Below are 15368 nucleotides of genomic sequence, written 5' to 3'. Positions count from 1 at the left end.
AACAATGTCCTAGTCTGTGTTTCATTTATCTTTTAAATGCTTTCTTCTCTTTTTTTTTTTTTTTTTTTTTTGGAGAATGGGAACTATTTATTTGGTACACATGTTCAATATTTTCATGTGTCTATGTACTGTTATGGTATTTAATGTGGGGCATCCCGGGGAGCTCAGATGGTAAAAAATCTGTCCACAATGTCCTGGGTTCATTTCCTGGATTGGGAAGATCTCCTGGAGAAGGACATGCAATCCACTCCAGTACTTGCCTGGAAAATTCCATGGACAGAGGAGCCTGGCAGGCTACAGCCCATGGACTCGCAGAGTCAGACACAACTGAAGATTAACACTTTAAAGCTTTTATTTTAACACATGGTAACTTAAAGCCATTTTCACAGTTGCGGTAAATTAGATATTCTATGGAAAGTAGAATGTTATATCTCAGAATTTTAATTTATTTGGCTATAATACAAGAAAAAGCATTTCTTCCTAATGTTATTAGCAATAGTTTTGTTAATAAAAAACTATTTTATTCTACCTTTGTTTTATAGTTCTAATAATATTATTTAAAGAATTACTTTCTACTTTTCTTGAGTTTATCATTGCATCCTGTCTGTAACAAAAGCTGGGATGCACACAGAGACTTGATCTCCAGAGCTCAGGACTGCTTTTGCTACAAGCTGCTACTTCTTCCCACTGCAAATCCAGTGTGCCTGGATAAAGTTGTCTACAAATAAATACGTATTATTTTTTTTATTATTTTATTTTATTTGACCACATTGTGATGCTTACAGGATCTTAGTTCCCCAACAAGGGATCCAGCCTGGAGTCCTGGGAGTAAGAATGCCACTGGACCATGGAAATTCCCAATATGTCTTATTTTAAAATTAGATAGTATGATCTATGTAGTTTTGAGTCTTTCATTATGTCAAGGTGGTGGTTGTTGATAGTATTTCTTTTTAAATTTTTATTAATGACTGCTATTTAAGTTTCTATGTGTGTGTGTGTATTGATGTTTTATAAACAACTTTAATCATAAAATTATAGTTTATATTACTTTAAGCTATAAGTATATTTATATACAAGCTTCTCCATGGCTCAGTAGGTAAAGAGTCTGCCTGCAGTGCAGGAGACACATGAGATGAAGGTTCAATCCCTGAATCGGGAAGAATTCCTGGAGAAGGAAATACTGCAACCCTCACCAGTGTCCTTGCCTGAAAAATCTGAAGGACAGAGGGGCCTGGTAGACTACAGTCCATGGGGTCACCAAAGAGTTGGATTCAGCTGAGTAGCTAAACATGGAAATGCATATTTTTATACTTATAAATTTGCATAGCTATGAATTTATAAATAACAAATAGTTCATATAGCATGCAATCAATTCTATATGTACCTGTATACAATATTCTGTAGCAACAAGAACAAAATAAAAATGAAATGCAATGCTGACACATAATATTTAACAATTTCAGTTGTAAATATTGTAGAAACATAATCATATTTAGGAAGCAAAGCTTCATGAGAGAATATAGTGAGATAGTTCAGTTTTGTTTTACAGCATAGTTATCCCATTGTTTTGAAATTGTTTTGACTGTTTTGGTACTTGGCTGGGATCACTTTTTTATTATCCTGAAAAATGCTTTTAACTTTGTGATTTCTCTCACCATTACCTTTATTATTGTGACCTTGATCATTGTTGATTGTGTTTTTTTCTAATGTACATTTGGAGTTACAAGTAAAAAGTAAACCACAGTGAAGGAATTTCATATTTTTTAAACAAATATTTTCCTCTGGGGGATCTTCACTTTTCAGGATATCTTTCTGAGATTTGGAAGAATTGCATTCGAGTATGTCTTTCGGTCACAAAAATGTTTCCAGTAGTTCTTTTTCCTAAGGGAATGCTCACCATTATTACTGTTCAAAAGCAGACTCTAATTTTATCAGATAAATGATATTGGTTGATATCAGAAATCTTGAATTTAGTGACAGAATGACTCTGTGCTCTAGCTGTAATTCTAACAGCATGAGAGAAAATCATACTTTCGTGCAATGTAGCACTTTTCTCTATCTGGAGTTTTCCATCATGGTTTCCATTGATAAAGCTGTTGCTGTAACTCTCGCTGCTTAACCTGTTGGATTCTCACCTGGTTTTCCTGTGTCCTGGCGTTGAGGCACGTTTATCAGTATTGTGCTTCAGGTCACTGCTACATCCTCCATGTGAAGACTTATGCTAATTAAACTGGCACAGAACTTCGTTTTTCCCTCTTTCTCTGAATAATGAATGGAAACTTTATACACATATGTTTTCTTTGTTTCTTTTTATTATTATATAGAATATGCAACAGGTCAAAGGAAGAGTTATATTGGAACTCAGTCCATCTTCTCACCGATCAGAATTTTGACCCTCCTTAATCAATAGAAATTGATGAGGCTAGACAAGAAATTCTGGCAAGGCTTTATTGTGACCCTGATGCAGTGGGGTTGGGGGAGTGAAAACAATTATAGGTTCCCTTGCTTGCTCCTCAAAGGGGAGCAAGCTCTTCCTTTGATGGGGTGAGAGTAGAGGTGGGTCCCAAGAGTCAGGCTGGAGGGATGACTTACATGGCTTGCCCACCCTTTTGGTGGTGTAAATGCAGGGGGCACGCAAAGTAACCTGGTTTGGCCCCCAACACCATAGTTTTGCTCCCAGATCTTTAGAAGTGGCAGTTGGGTTCTTGGTTTTATTTTTATTTTTGAGGTGGGGAGGGACAGGGTTCGTATTTTTGTGTCTTGTTGTCCACAATTGGCCCCAACTGTGAATGTGCACAGTTATCTTTGAGTCCTTCATAGTTTCTTTGTATTTTATGGCTCAAGGAGAAATTTGTCCACATGCAAGCACTGTAGCAAAGAGTCCCAAGTCTCAAGTTCCAGCCTGTTTCAATCCTAGTCCTAACACACCAGTGACGTGATGTCCCCATTACACTAAGAATCCTCACAAGGAAAAAAAAATCCCATTAAAAACGACATCAATGTGCTTTTGAGTTTCCCATGGGGCACACTGGTGAAAGAATCCTCCCCAAAACGCAGGAGACACAAGACACAGGGGTTTATCCCTGGGTCTGGAAGATCCCCTGGAGGAGGAAATGCAATCTTTTCCAGTATTCTTGCTGGGATAATCCCATGGACAGAGGCGCTTGGTGGGTTACAGTCCATGAGGTCACAAACGATTGGACACCTAGTACCAAATTATAATAAACCATTCTGTATTTTACAATCTAGATATTTTAACAGGAAAAAAAAGATACTTATATTTTCCAACAAATTATTTCTTCTTTTTCCTGGATATAGTAAGCTTGGATTCCCAAATTCATTGATCTAAAATATAGACAAGGTGAAGCTTATAATCTCAGTTTGTGAGTGATGAACCTCTGTACTAATAGAATGGAGATTTTGGTTTTGTTTAACGATACCTGAATTTTGCACCCCAGGCTTATCCATATCCTGATCTCCATAAACTTCAAGTTCCTTGAGAGCACAACTCAAACATCCCTCTTGAGATGTATAACGCCTATCCCAGTGTCTTGCATAAAATACATGCTTGTTATTTTAAGCCACCAATTCTTGGGAACTTGTTGCAGCAGCAATAAGAAACTAATACTCAACAGAGTAAAGTAACTACCAACTCTTTCTATTCACCCTCTCCTTCATTACTTTTCTTCATAGTATTCACCCTTGTTGTATGTGAAATATCAATAGATGCTTATTTGATTCATTTCTCTAATAACATGTAAACACTTTGAGAGCATGACATTTTTCTTGTTCATGTCTAATAAATATAGCATTTCTTGGCAGAAAGTAGTAATATATATGTAGTAAGTGTGCGTGCATGTGTGCTAAGTCTCCTCAGTCATGTGTAGCCAGGCTCCTCTGTTCATCACAATTCTCCAGGCAAGAATACTGGAGTGGGTCGCCATGCCCTCCTTCAAGGGATCTCCCCAGCCCAGTGATCAAACCAGGATCTTTAGTGTCCCCTGCAATAAAACAAGGTTCTTTAGAGTGGTGCTCTTTGGGAAGGCTTCATGTAATAAACAGCATATATTAAATATATGAAAATATATACAAATGGTTAATTTATTGATATTGAATCATAAATATTATTGAGTTAATATTATATCATGCCAAAAATGCAAGTGAAATTGAGTGACAGCCTACATTTTTTAAAAGCAACACATATCTGACCAATATAATTTTGGTACTTCACACTCACACCTTGCCGCTTCACATGAAGTTTTTTGGGTTTTGTTATTTTAATCCTAGTAAAAACAAACAAACAAACAAACAAACAAACAAAACAATCAAAAACCCTCAGAGATGTGAAGGTAATAGTTTTGACACTTCACAGTCACAGCCTACCTCCTTACATGAAGTTTTTGGGTTTGTTGTTTTCCTGTTGATTAAAAAATAATAATAATAAAAAAGATGGGAAGGCAAATACAAAAGTGTGATATAAAAATTTATCAAATAAATTACACTGCTAGTTTTTGATGGGCTTTAACACTAAATAGCAAATGAAAATATGTCTCTATCACTTCCTCCTGTTTCAAATATCGTGGAAGGCACAGCCATTGTTTGTCGAAGTGGGGAATCTGAGCATGGGTGAGGCAAAAGTTTCTGATGTTTAAGATTTGTAAACAAAAGGAGTTGAATATTATGAAAGAGTGTCCAAAGTTAACTGGATATTTTAAAAAATTGGAATAGGTTAGCCACAGGTAAGGAAATCATTTCTATTACAGACTTTGTAGCCCTTGTAAGCAGAGAACTTGTATGTGTCGTTGGCCAAGTCAGGTGGTTGGTATAAGCCATATATGGGTTAGAATGTCAGTTTTACCAATTAGCAGTTTCATGATCTAAGATAGTTTCCTTATTGCAATGTTGACTATGTGGAAACTGAGAAGGAAGGAATAAAATAATTTCTAGTTTCAAAAATGTGAGTCATTATAAATGTAATGTCTAACAAACACATGGTCTGTTGCTGAAGCTAATTTCTTTTTTCATCTAATTACAGGCTAAACCTAGATGCTTCCTGTTATTATGGACACCAGATCATGGAGAAATCATTATACATACATATATATTTCTCTGAGTGATACCATCTTGTTCTGCAGCTAAAGAGCTATATAAACCTGAATGCATGGCAGACTGGAATCACACAGGTGTGAAGGAATTCCTTCTGGTAGGTTTAACTGAAAATTCTAAATTGCAGGTCCCTCTCTTTCTGCTTTTTTTCTTTATTTATTCTATCACTCTGATAGGCAACTGGGCGATGATCATATTGATCTGCCTAAATGCCCAGCTGCATTCTCCAATGTACCTCTTCCTCAGCAACCTCTCTTTTTGTGATATCTGCTACTCTACTGTCTTTGCTCCTAAAATGCTTGTCAATTTCCTTTCAGAACACAAGTCCAGCACCTTTACTGGATGTGTTCTACAGAGTTTCTTTTTTGCATTGTATGTAACCACAGAAGGTGTTCTCCTGTCTATGATGGCTTATGACCGCTATGTAGCAATAGCCAAGCCCCTATTATATACAGTCATTATGACCCGACGGGTTTGTATTCAGATGGTTCTTTTATCTTACTTGGGAGGGCTCATTAACTCCCTGACACACACAATAGGTTTGCTAAAACTCGACTTCTGTGGTCCTAACATCGTGAATCATTATTTCTGTGACATTCCCCCTCTTCTGAAGCTCTCTTGTTCAGATGCTCATAACAATGAAATGCTGCTTTTGATATTCTCTGGAGTCATTGCAACACTTTTATTATCATCATGGTCTCTTATATTCACATCATGATTGCCATCCAGAGAATCAGCACAGCTGAGGGAAGGCACAAAGCCTTTTCCACTTGTGCCTCCCATCTGACAGCTGTAACCTTATTTTATGGGTCTGTGACCTTCAGCTACATCCAGCCAAGCTCTCAGTATTCCCTGGAACAGGAGAAGGTCTCTGCTGTGTTTTATACATTGGTGATTCTCAGTATTCCCTGGAACAGGAGAAGGTCTCTGCTGTGTTTTATACATTGGTGATCCCCATGCTAAACCCACTGACTTATAGTCTGAGGAATAAGGATGTGAAAGATGCAGCAAAACGGTCAATATGGCAGAAGAGAACCTCCACTTGATGCAGTTTTCTCCGTGGCTTTGCCAATCTAACATTGATCTGAAAATATATTTTTTGAACATTGTGTAACAAATACAATAACAAACAAAACTGTAATTAAGACTCATGCAATTTGAGACATAAGTGTTGAGTTTGACAAGGAGACTAAAAATCACTCGATTTCAGCATTCATTGTTTTGCAACTTCATTCTTGAAAAACTGATTTTTTTTTTCCTAACAAATTCTCATGATAAACTGTGAAAGAACTCACCATGAATTTAGAAGAAACTGTCATTGACTCAAATCAATAGAAAACTCCAACTACAGGTGTTTGCAAATGCATTGCTATTGCAGACACAAATTGAAATGTTTCATTGGCATGGTTTTTCGTTCTAAAAATGCCATCACTCAAGTCTCACCATATCTTCAATTTTATGCTTACTTTGTATATCTTATAATATCTTAGAAACATAGCTTAGAAAAATGGCTAAGAAAATGCTTATTAGTTAGAATTTGCTCATTCAACACATTTTTACTGAGTACTTTTTATCGTACCAGTTACTCTGTTTGGTCCAAACCTAAAGAGATTCAATATATGGAACTAAAGCTTGCTAGAGGATCTGGTAATGGAGGACTAAGGTAAGTGGGAAGGACTATTAACATATAAACAAATATGTGAATTTTGTTCTAGGCTAGAATTCTAAAGCAAAAGCTGTAGAAAATAGGTCTAGCAAGCTATTTTCTGACATATATATGAAGGCCTTTAATAACAGTGTAACAAATTTTATACCCTCTCAATGGCTAATAAATGAGAGTATCAATGACGTGCAAATAACATTCTTTTTTTTCCAATCCATTCTTTTTTAATTGCTTTGTTTGTTTTTACACAAATCATGATACATTGTCTATTTCAACTCCTCCACATGCATTATATGTCTTAGACATCTTTCCATGACAGCTAATGTGCTTTACTTGTTTTTTTATTTTTTTAATTAATTAATTTATTTATTTTATTAGTTGGAGGCTAATTATGTCACAACATTTCAGTGGGTTTTGTCATACATTGGTATGAATCAGTCGCAAATAACATTCTTTAAGAAATTTCCCAGGCTATCACTGTTACCAACATTTTGGAAAGTAAAAGAACAAATTAGGAAAAAGCTATTCTGAAATAGATAAGAAGAGTAATACAGAGAAGGGGACATATTCAAGAGATAGTTCATGAAAATTACCCACAAGACTTGAGAAAAGATTAAGGTTTCTTCCTCTTTCTTTTGAGAAAAAGAGGTTTGACATGACTAAGAAGAACCAAACCTGTGTCACTAGCAGATAAATTGGTTAAGAGAAAAAAACAATAGATGTAAGATCCTCATAGCATAAGAATTTCTAAAGGAAGATTTTCTGGGAAGAAAAGATCTCCTAGGATATTCAAGAAATAACAGAAAGATCAGAACTGGAATACAGAGGGAAAGAGAGGTGAAATAGGAGATGTTTCCAGAGAGGAAAAGAGGTGCAGACCATGTCTGTATATGTACAGGCTTAGAATTTGAGTGAAGAAAAGGCACAGCGGGAGTCAGACGGAAAAGTGACATGATCCAAACTACAATTTAAGAAACTCACTCTGCCTGCACTAGTGGTTCAAGCATAGACCATAGAATGGCAAAATGGAAGGCAGAAATCCAGGCAGGAGTCTGCACAATGATTTAACCAAGAGTTGATGGTACATTAGACCAGCGCTGTCATGGTGAAAATTGTGAGAAAACAAATAAATGATATATACTGATGAGAGACCTGGTAAGATGGTGAGGGAGGGAGGAGTCAAAGGTGAATCCAAAGTATTTAATGGGCAAGCAAACAAAATACAATGGGCACATCCCCAAACCTACACTGTATATATTGTTTCAGTCACCTACAATCTTTCCAAAGTTGAACATGTGATGGGAGCAAGACAGAGACTTCAATACACGTGAAAGAATAGTGTGTCTTAATTCTGTAATAGTAAACACGATACTTAAATTTGCTAAACACAGTTTGTTTACTTATAAAGAGAGAATGAACATACCGCTTTAGAGTTTCATCCATAGATATGTAAATATATACAGAGCATATGCATATATATGCTTATTAGTTATACAATTATAAATAAAGAAGCAGATTAGCTTTGTTAAGAAGTGAAATCCTACAAGAGAGAAAGAATATGAAAAGTTGTATAATTCAGTCAAATTCAAGGATCTCAGATTTTAAATAATATGAATCAAAATATTTGAAAAAACAGTTATGTGATATGGTATACTAAACAGAGCTTGCAGACTATTCTAAGATGAATGTTACCAAATATTAGATCTCAAAATTTGGGAAAGCATGAATGTGTCTTGCATATTGTAAAATGTTATGTACTTAATATTCATAAATAAATAAATATATATATAAATTTATTTTTAATTTATAAAAATATGTTTTTTTCAGTTTCATCCATCTCATTGGAACTGATTCAAATGAATTCCTTTTAATGGCTGAGTAATATTCCATTGTGTATATGCACCACAGCTTCCTTATCCATTCGTCTGCTGATGGGCATCTAGGTTGCTTCCATGTCCTGGCTATTATAAACAGTGCTGCGATGAACACTGAGGTGCACGTGTCTCTTTCAGATCTGGTTTTCTCGGTGTGTATGCCCAGGAGTGGGATTGCTGGATCATATGGCAGTTCTATTTCCAGTTTTTTTAAGAAATCTCCACACTGTTCTCCATAGCGGCTGTACTAGTTTGCATTCCCACCAACAGTGTAAGAGGGTTCCCTTTTCTCCACACCCTCTCCAGCATTTATTGCCTGTAGACTTTTGGATAGCAGCCATTCTGACTGGCGTGTAATGGTACCTCATTGTGGTTTTGATTTACATTTCTCTGATAATGAGTGATGTTGAGTATCTTTTCATGTGTTTGTTAGCCATCCATATGTCTTCTTTGGAGAAATGTCTGTTTAGTTTTTTGGCCCATTGTTTGATTGGGTCGTTTATTTTCTGTATGCTGGACATGTTTCAAAGTGAAAAACACAGGGAATGGTTTTTATGCACTGGGAGAGCACTTTTACTTCTGGATGGATAGATGTGATTAAAACAGGATTTAAATAAAAATGAGAAAAAAAGCAAAAATAAGGTACAGATGTTATCATTTTTCTCCATTTACTTTTATTAGTTGGAGGCTAATTACTTTACAATATCATAGTGGTTTTTGTCATACATTGACATGAATCAGCCATGGATTTACATGTATTCCCCATCCCGATCCCCCATCCCACCTCCCTCTCCACCCGATCCCTCTGGGTCTTCCCAGTGCACCAGGCCCAAGCACTTGTCTCATGCATCCAACCTGGGCTGGTGATCTGTTTCACCATAGATAATATACATGTTTCGATGCTGTTCTTCGAAACGTCCCACCCTCGCCTTCTCCCACAGAGTTCAAAAGTCTGTTCTGTACATCTGTGTCTCTTTTTCTGTTTTGCATATAGGGTTATCAATACCATCTTTCTAAATTCCATACATATGTGTTAGCATACTGTAATGGCCTTTATCTTTCTGGCTTACTTCACTCTGTATAATGGACTCCAGTTTCATCCATCTCATTAGAACTGATTCAAATGAATTCTTTTTAATGGCTGAGTAATATTCCATGGTGTATATGTACCACAGCTTCCTTATCCATTCGTCTGCTGATGGGCATCTAGGTTGCTTCCATGTTCTGGCTATTATAAACAGTGCTGCAATGAATATTGAGGTGCACATGTCTCTTTCAGATCTGGTTTCCTCGGTGTGTATACCCAGAAGTGGGATTACTGGGTCATATGGCAGTTCTATTTCCAGTTTTTTTTAAGAAATCTCCACACTGTTCTCCATAGCGGCTGTACTAGTTTGCGTTCCCACCAACAGTGTAAGAGGGTTCCCTTTTCTCCACATCCTCTCCAACATTTATTGCTTGTAGACTTTTGGATAGCAGCCATCCTGACTGGCATGTAATAGTACCTCATTGTGTGTTTTTTTTTTTTAATTTAATTTAATTTTAATTTTTTTCATTTATTTTTATTAGTTGGAGGCTAATTATTTTACAATATTGTAGTGGTTTTTTGTCATACATTGACATGAATCAGCCATGGATTTACATGTATTCCCCATCCCAATCCCCCCTCCCACCTCCCTCTCCACCCAATCCCTCTGGGTCTTCCCAGTGCACCAGGCCTGAGCACTTGTCTCATGAACCCAACCTGGGCTGGTGATCTGTTTCACCATAGATAATATACATGTTTTGATGCTGTTCTCTCGAAACATCCCACCCTCGCTTTCTCCCACAGAGTCCAAAAGTCTGTTCTGTACAGCTCTGTCTCTTTTTCTGTTTTGCATATAGGGTTATCATTACCATCTTTCTAAATTCCATATATATGTGTTAGTATACTGTAATGGCGTTTATCTTTCTGTCTTACTTCACTCTGTATAATGGGCTCCAGTTTCATCCATCTCATTGTGGTTTTGATTTGCATTTCTCTGATAATGAGTGATGTTGAGCATCTTTTCATGTGTTTGTTAGCCATCTGTATGTCTTCTTTGGAGAAATGTCTGTTTAGTTCTTTGGCCCATTTTGTGATTGGGTCATTTATATTTCTGGAATTGAGCTGCAGGAGTTGCTTGTATATTTTTGAGATTAACCCTTTGTCTGTTGCTTTGTTTGCTATTATTTTCTCCCAATCTGAGGGCTGTCTTTTCAACTTGCTTATAGTTTCTTTTCTTGTGCAAAAGCTTTTAAGTTTCATTAGGTCCCATTTGTTTATTTTTGCTTTTATTTCCAATATTGTGGGAGGTGGGTCATAGAGGACACTGCTGTGATTTATGTCAGAGTGTTTTTCCTATGTTCTCCTCTAGGAGTTTTATAGTTTCTGGTCTTACATTTAGATCTTTAATCCATTTTGAGTTTATTTTTGTGTATGGTATTAGAAAGTGTTCTAGTTTCATTCTTTTACAAGTGGCTGACCAGTTTTTCCAGCACCACTTGTTAAAGAGGTTGTCTTTTCTCCATTGTATAGTCTTGCCTCCTTTGTCGAAGATAAGGTGTCCATAGGTTCGTGGATTTATCTTTGGGCTTTCAATTCTGTTTCCTTGATCTATATTTCTGTCTTTGTGACAGTACCATACTGTTTTTATGACTCTGGCTTTGTAGTATAGTCTGAAGACAGACAGGTTGATTCTTCCAGTTCCATTTTTCTTTCTCAAGATTACTTTGGCTATTCGAGGTTTTTTGTATTTCCATACAAACAGTGAAATTATTTGTTCTAGTTCTGTGAAAAATACCATTGGTAGCTTGGTAGGGATTGCAATGAATCTATAGATTGCTTTGGGTAGTATAGTCATTTTCACAATATTAATTCTTCCAATCCATGAACACGGTATATTTCTCCATCTGTTTGTGTCCTCTTTGATTTCTTTCATCAGTGCTTTACAGTTTTCTATGTATAGGTCTTTTGTTTCTTTAGGTAGATATACTCCTAATTATTTTATTCTTTTTTTTGCAATGGTGAATGATATTGTTTCCTTAATTTCTCTGTTTTCTCATTGTTAGTGTATAGGAATGCACGGGAGTTCTCTGTGTTAATTTTATATCCTGCAACTTTACTATATTCATTGATTAGCTCTAGTAATTTTCTGGTGGAGTCTTTAGGGTTTTCTATGTAGAGGATCATGTTGTCTGCAAACAGTGAGAGTTTCACTTCTTCTTTTCCTATCTGGATTCCCTTTATTTCTTTTTCTGCTCTGATTGCTGTGGCCAACACTTCCAAAACTATGTTGAATAGTAGTGGTGAGAGTGGGCACCCTCGTCTTGTTCCTAACTTGAGGGGAAATGTTTTCAATTTTTCACCATTGAGGGTAATGTTTGCTGTGGATTTGTCATATTATTATGTTGAGGTATGGTACTTCTATTCCGCTTTCTGGAGAGTTTTTATCATAAATGGATGCTAAATTTTGTCAAAGGCTTTTTCTGCATCTATTGACATAATCATATTGCTTTTATCTTTCAATTTATTAATGTGGTGTATTACATTGATTGATTTGCAGATATTAAAGAATCCTTGCATTCCTGGGATAAAGCCCACTTGGTCATGATGTATGATCTTTTTAACATGTTGTTGGATTCTGTTTGCTAGAATTTTGTTAAGGATTTTTGCATCTATGTTCATCAGTGATATTGGCCTGTAGTTTTCTTTTTTTGTGGAATCTTTGGTTTTGGTATTAGGGTGATGGTGGCCTCATAGAATGTGTTTGGAAGTTTCCCTTCTTCTGCAATTTTCTGGAAGAGTTTGAGTAAGAGAGGTGTTAGCTCTTCTCTAAATTTTTGGTAGAATTCAGCTGTGAAGCCTTCTGGTCCTGGGCTTTTGTTTGCTGGAAGATTTCTGATTACAGTTTTGATTTCCGTGCTTGTGATGTGTCTGTTAAGATCTTCTATTTCTTCCTGGTTCAGTTTTGGAAAGTTATACTTTTTAAGAATTTGTCCACTTCTTCCGTTGTCCATTTTTATAACAACCTGTGAGGTAGACACTATTGTTCTCACTTGATTGGAGGAAACAAGGATGGAAGCTGCAAAGAAATGTACCCCAGATCAAGAAGCTGTAAGTAGGGGAAAACAAGATTCTTATCTGGTCTTTCTGATTCTCAAAGCAACACACTTTACCACTGGGATTGTGATTTTCAACATTTTGCAGAAGAATCTGTGAGATTATATTTTATAGGGGACTTGGAGAGAGAACAAAAAGGCTAAGGGAACACAAAAATAAAATGGATCTATAAAGAAAGCAGCACCATATGTTGTTGCTGCTGTTGTTCAGTTGCTCAGTCATGTCCCACTCTTTGTGACCCCATGGACTGCAGCATGCCAGGTTTCCCTGTCCTCCACCATCTCCTGGAGCTTACTAAAACTCATTAATTAACTAATATTTGAGGATTCAAAAAAGGTATATTGTGTCTGTATGTGTGGATGTTCCTGTGTGTCTGTTGTATTTGCTTGATATACACTTGCCTCTAAAGTTATTAGAGTAATTCAAGTCATCATGGTCATATCAAAAGAGTTTACTAGTTAAATATTTTATTATGACATAATATAGAGCATGAGTTAAAAATCTGAAGCACAGTCAGTATTCATTAAGTTTTAGTTAATGATGATTATTATGACTAAAAGTAGTCTTTACAGTTTTTAATCCTGTGCAAAAAATGAAATAATACTATCCACATAGGTTGCTATCATGCCATGATGATGTCAGTCATTGAAAGTATGTTTGTTAGCATTATAAATTTACTGGAATTAGGCAACACATTGCTCATTCAATTACAGTAACTGTATCCTTTAATTTTCTTCTCATCAACAATGCTCTGTTACAATTTATGCCAACTATTACAATTAGTCTGATCCTGAGGTTCCTTTATCTGTCCTCCTTCACTTTCCTGAACCTCAACCTGCTTCATACAACTCACACAAAGACCTCTATTAGAGTTATATTCTGCATTCCCTCTTTTTCAAATGCTTCTTCATCCTTCCACTAGTATTTCCCTGGTTTCTTATTTTCTAAGATTAAAAGAAAAACTCTTTAACTTTGAATTTATAGCCTTTGCATCCATTTTCTATTTCTTTTTTCAGGCTTGGTTGCCACTGTACCTGAGACCTACTGCTTCTATTAAGGCCCTAAGTCATCTCACATAATTCAGGGCACACAGATCCCCTCTTGCCTCTGTGTTCACTAAGTTCCTCATGATTCTAAACATTATCTTCTCCCAGGAAAGAATTTGAGTAATTTTTCAAGATATCAGAAGCTTTTTTTTTTTTTTTAATCTCAAATAAACTCATAAGGATACAGAACTCAATAGAATTTAGGTATTTATTACCGGAGACGATGAATTCAAGGTTGCATTACAAAAAAATAATATTTTTTCATGTAATGCAATTAACCATAATATGAGATACATGGAGAAAAGGAATAATGTGACCGAGTTTATTCTACTGGGACTCACACAGAATCCAAAGATGCAGAAAGTCATATTTGCCATGTTTCTGGTCGTCTATGTTGTCTCTATGGTAGAGAACGTGCTCACCTTGGTCACCATCACCACCAGCTCATTATTGGGGTACCCCATGTACTTTTTCCTTGCTCCTTTCTCTTTTATTGATGCCTGCTATTCCTGTGTCAATACCCCTAAACTCATTATAGATTCACTCTATGAGAAACAAACAAACAAACAAACACAGCCCCTTCAATGGATGCATGACTCATATATTTGGGGAACATTTCTTTTGAGGTGTTGATGTCATCCTGCTCACTGTGATGGCCTGTGACTGCTATGTGGCCATTTGCAAGCCCTTGCACTATATGACCATCATGATTCGGCAGCTGTGTGGACTTCTAGTGGGAGTGGCATGGCTGGGAGGCTTTCTTCATGGAATCATTCAGATCCTCTTCATCTTCAGGTTACCCTTCTGTGGTCCTAATGTCATAGACCACTTTATGTGTGACCTGAACCCTTTGCTCGATCTTACCTGCACTGATGCCCACACTCTAGGGCTCTTTGTTGCTGCCAACAGAGGGTTCATCTGTCTGTTAAACTTCCTCCTCTTGATGGGCTCTTATGTAGTCATTCTGCACTCCCTAAGGACCTACAGCTTGGAGGCAAGGCAAAAGCCCTCCACCTGCATCTCCCACATCAGAGCAGTCATCTTTTTCTTTGTGCCCTGCATATTTGTGTACTTGAGACCTGCAGCTACTTTACCTATTGATAAAGCAGTGGCTGTATTCTACACTATGATAACTCCCATGTTAAATCCCTTAGTCTATACCTTGAGAAATGACCAGATGAAGAATGCCATTTGGAAATTGTTTAGTAGGAATGCTATTTCAGGTGTAGTATAAATGTGCCTGGACACCAAAGTCAATTGAAGAGAGGCGAACTTCAAAAGGATATTTTTGACCAAAGAAAGAAACTAGTATAAATCATAAATTATACAAAAGGGGGAATAATAAATGGGTGTAGAAATGGGACAAAAAAATAGGCATTTGTAAATTTGGAAAACTACTAAATTTTTACCTTTTTATCTAACTTCATTAATGTTTATGAATTCAAAGTTATTTTTCTATTAAAACAAAAGTAACAAGACATGCTGATATTTATTAATAATTTCAATTACAATCCAAAGTGTAGACATAGCTATTATTG

General features: G+C 36.4%; 2 pseudogenes; both read left to right on the top strand.

Annotated features, from left to right (window-relative positions):
- The first annotated feature begins 5161 nt into the window (after positions 1-5161).
- Positions 5162-6152, top strand: LOC133053734 (olfactory receptor 5J3-like; annotated as a pseudogene).
- Positions 6153-14124: 7972 nt separating this feature from the next.
- LOC133053726 (olfactory receptor 4C46-like) lies at positions 14125-15064 on the top strand (annotated as a pseudogene).
- Positions 15065-15368: the final 304 nt, after the last annotated feature.

This window comes from Dama dama, unplaced genomic scaffold, assembly GCF_033118175.1.
Source record: "Dama dama isolate Ldn47 unplaced genomic scaffold, ASM3311817v1 ptg000184l, whole genome shotgun sequence".
NCBI lineage: Eukaryota > Metazoa > Chordata > Mammalia > Artiodactyla > Cervidae > Dama > Dama dama.
This window is presented reverse-complemented; position numbering and strand designations above follow the sequence as displayed.